Source organism: Herpailurus yagouaroundi, unplaced genomic scaffold (genome assembly GCF_014898765.1).
Source record: "Herpailurus yagouaroundi ecotype Mexico unplaced genomic scaffold, PumYag 67623, whole genome shotgun sequence".
In the NCBI taxonomy this organism is placed as follows: domain Eukaryota; kingdom Metazoa; phylum Chordata; class Mammalia; order Carnivora; family Felidae; genus Herpailurus; species Herpailurus yagouaroundi.
This window is the reverse complement of record NW_024420424.1, coordinates 4,427,174-4,431,712: the sequence shown is the minus strand read 5'-3', so window position 1 is coordinate 4,431,712 and position 4,539 is coordinate 4,427,174.

Sequence of the window (4,539 nt, the reverse complement as noted above, 5' to 3'; positions counted from 1 at the left end):
TGGTTGTAATCATTCCATTTTCATTCATGATTTTATCTATTTGGGTCCTCTCCCTTTTCTTTTTGAGAAGCCTGGCTAGAGGTTTGTCAATTTTGTTTATTTTTTCAAAAAACCAACTCTTGGTTTTGTTTATCTGCTCTACAGTTTTTTTAGATTCTATATTGTTTATTTCTGCTCTGATCTTTATTATTTCTCTTCTTCTGCTGGGTTTAGGCTGCCTTTGCTGTTCTGCTTCTATTTCCTTTAGGTGTGCTGTTAGATTTTGTATTTGGGATTTTTCTTGTTTCTTGAGATAGGCCTGGATTGCAATGTATTTTCCTCTCAGGACTGCCTTCGCTGCGTCCCAAAGCGTTTGGATTGTTGTATTTTCATTTTCGTTTGTTTCCATATATTTTTTAATTTCTTCTCGAATTGCCTGGTTGACCCACTCATTCGTTAGTAGGGTGTTCTTTAACCTCCATGCTTTTGGAGGTTTTCCAGACTTTTTCCTGTGGTTGATTTCAAGCTTCATAGCATTGTGGTCTGAAAGTATGCATGGTATGATTTCAATTCTTGTAAACTTATGAAGGGCTGTTTTGTGACCCAGTATATGATCTATCTTGGAGAATGTTCCATGTGCACTCGAGAAGAAAGTATATTCTGTTGCTTTGGGATGCAGAGTTCTAAATATATCTGTCAAGTCCATCTGATCCAATGTCTCATTCAGGGCCCTTGTTTCTTTATTGACCGTGTGTCTAGATGATCTATCCATTTCTGTAAGTGGGGTGTTAAAGTCCCCTGCAATTACCACATTCTTTTCAATAAGGTTGCTTATGTTTATGAGTAATTGTTTTATATATTTGGGTGCTCCGGTATTTGGCGCATAGACATTTATAATTGTTAGCTCTTCCTGATGGATAGACCCTGTCACTATTATATAATGTCCTTCTTCATCTCTTGTTACAGCCTTTCATTGAAAGTCTAGTTTGTCTGATATAAGTATGGCTACTCCAGCTTTCTTTTGGCTTCCAGTAGCATGATCAATAGTTCTCCATCCCCTCACTCTCAATCTAAAGGTGTCCTCAGGTCTGAAATGAGTCTCTTGTAGACAGCAAATAGATGGGTCTTGTTTTTTTATCCATTCTGATACCCTATGTCTTTTGGTTGGCGCATTTAATCCATTTACATTCAGTGTTACTATAGAAAGATATGGGTTTAGAGTCATTGTGATGTCTGTATGATTTATGCTTGTAGTGATGTCTCTGGTACTTTGTCTCACAGGATCACCCTTGGGATCTCTTGTAGGGCTGGTTTAGTGGTGACAGATTCCTTCAGTTTTTGTTTGTTTGGGAAGACCTTTATCTCTCCTTCTATTCTAAATGACAGACTTGCTGGATAAAGGATTCTCGGCTGCATATTTTTTCTCTCTAGCACACTGAAAATCTCGTGCCAATTCTTTCTGGCCTGCCAAGTTTCAAAAGAGAGATCAGTCACGAGTCTTATAGGTCTCCCTTTATATGTGAGGGCACGTTTACCCCTTGCTGCTTTCAGAATTTTCTCTTTATCCTTGTATTTTGCCAGTTTCACTATGATATGTCGTGCAGAAGATCGATTCAAGTTACGTCTGAAGGGAGTTCTCTGTGCCTCTTGGATTTCAATGCCTTTTTCCTTCCCCACTTCAGGGAAGTTCTCAGCTATTATTTCTTCAAGTACCCCTTCAGCACCTTTCCCTCTCTCTTCCTCCTCTGGGATACCAATTATGCGTATATTATTTCTTTTTAGTGTATCACTTAGTTCTCTAATTTTCCCCTCATACTCCTGGATTTTTTTATCTCTCTTTTTCTCAGCTTCCTCTTTTTCCATAACTTTATCTTCTAGTTCACCTATTCTCTCCTCTGCCTCTTCAATCCGAGCCGTGGTGGTTTCCATTTTGTTATGCATTTCGTTTAAAGCGTTTTTCAGCTCCTCGTGACTGTTCCTTAGTCCCTTGATCTCTGTAGCAAGAGATTCTCTGCTGTCAGCTATACTGTTTTCAAGCCCAGCGATTAATTTTATGACTATTATTCTAAATTCACTTTCTGTTATATTATTTAAATCCTTTTTGATCAGCTCATTAGCTGTTGTTATTTCCTGGAGATTCTTCTGAGGGGAATTCTTCCGCTTGGTCATTTTGGATAGTCCCTGGCGTGGTGAGGACCTGCAGGGCACTTCCCCTGTGCTGTGGTGTATAACTGGAGTTGGTGGGCGGAGCCACAGTCAGACCTGATGTCTGCCCCCAGCCCACCGCTGGGGCCACAGTCCGACTGGTGTGTGCCTTCTCTTCCCCTCTCCTAGGGGCGGGATTCACTGTGGGGTGGGGTGGCCTGTCTGGGCTACTTGCACACTGCCAGGCTTGTGATGCTGGGGATCTGGCGTCTTAGCTGGGGTGGGTAGGCAAGGTGCATAGGGGTAGGAGGGGCAGGCTTAGCTTGCTTCTCCTTAGGTGATCCACTTCAGGAGGGGCCCTGTGGAGCAGGAGGGAGTCAGATCCGCTGCCGGAGCTTTGGCCCTGCAGAAGCGCAGAGTTGGGTGTTTGCGCGGAGCGAGCAAGTTCCCTGGCAGGAACTGGTTCTCTTTGGGATTTTGTCTGGGGGATGGGCGGGGGAGATGGCGCTGGCGTGTGCCTTTGTTCCCCACCAAACTGAGCTCTGTCGTCAGGGGGCTCAGCGGCTCTCCTTCCCTTTGTCCTCCAGCCTTCCCGCTTTCTGAGCAGAGCTGTTAACTTATGACCTCCCAGCCGCTAAGTCGCGCTTGCTGTCGGAACACAGTCCGTCAGGCCCCTCGGCTTTTTGCAAGCCAGACTCGGGGGCTCTGCTTGGCCGGCGAGCCGCCCCTCTACCCCAGCTCCCTGCCACCAGTCCGTGGAGCGCGCACCGCCTCGCCGCCCTTCCTACCCTCTTCCGTGGGCCTCTCGTCTGCGCTTGGCTCCGGCGACTCTGTTCTGCTTGTCCTCTGGCGGTTTTCTGGGTTATTTAGGCAGGTGTAGGTGGAAACTAAGTGATCAGCAGGACGCGCCGTGAGCCTAGCGTCCTCCTACGCCGCCATCTTCCCTCTTCTAGTAGGATGTACTTTAACCTCCATGTATTTGAGGGCTTTCTAAATATTTTCTTGTGGTTGATTTAATGTTTCATAGCATTGTGATCTTAAAATATGCATGGTGTGATCTCAATTATTCTGTATCTCTCGAGGGCTGATTCGTGACCAAGTATGTGATCTTCTCTGGAGAATGTTCCAGTGCACTTGAGAAAAATGTGTATTCTGCTGCTTTAGGATGAAATGTTCTTGAATATATTTATTCATTCCTTTTCGTTCAGTGTGTCATTCAAAGCCATTGTTTCCTTGTTGACTTTCTGCTTAGGTGATCGGTCCATAGCTATAAGTGAGGTAGTAAAGTCTCCTACTCTTATGGTATTATTTTCGATGAGTCTCTTTATGTTTGTGATTGATTTATTTATATGTCCATTGTTGTAAGTGGGATGTTAAAGTCCCCTACTGTTATTATATTATTATCATTGAGTTTCTTTATGTTTGTCATTAATTGATTTATAGATTTGGATGTTCAAGTTGGGGGCTTAAATGTTTACAATTGTTATATTTTCTTGAAGGATAGGCTTCTTAATTATGATACGATGCCCTTTCTTCATCTTTTGTACAGACATTGTTTCAAAATCCAGTTTGTCTGATATAAGTATGGATACTCTGGCTTTCTTTTGACTTCTAGTACCATGATAGATGGTGCTCCATCTCCTGGCTTTCAATCTGCAGGTGTCTTTAGGTGTAGAATAACTTTTTTTTTTGTAGGTACCATATAGATGGATCTTGTTTTTTAAATCCATTCTGAAACCCAATGTCTTCTGATAGGAGCATTTAGTCCATTTACATTCAGAGTGATTATTGAAAGATGAATTTAGTGTCATTTTGTTACCTGTAGAGCTGGTGTTTCTGGTGATGCTCTCTGATTCCTTGTAGTCTTTGTTGCTTTGGTCTTTTTTTTTTCTCCACTCAGAGTCCCGGTAAATTTTATTTCAGGTATGGTTTAGTAGTCATGAATTCCTTTAGTTTTTGTTTATCTGGGGAATTATCTCTCCCTATATTCTGAATGACAGTCTTGCTGGAAAAAGAATTCTTAGCTACATATTTTCCCCATTCAGCACATTGAATATTCCCTGCCACTCCCTTCTGGTCTGCCAAGTTTTAGTGGATAGGTCTGTTACTAACCTTATGTGTCTACCCCTGTAGTTTATGGACCTCTTTCTTTAGCTACTTTCAGAGTTCTCTCTTTACCTTTGTATTTGGAAGTTTCACTATGATATGTTGTGGTGTTGACCTGTTTTTATTGATTTTGAAAAGAGTTCTCTGTACCTCTTGGTCTTGGATTCTTGTTTCCTTCCCCAGATCAGGGAAGTTCTCAGCCATAATTTGTTCAAATAAACCTTTGACCCCTTTTTCCCTCTCTTTTTCTTCTGGAACTCCTGTAGTATGGATATTGTTTTGTTTCATGGAATTGCTTAGTTCTCTATG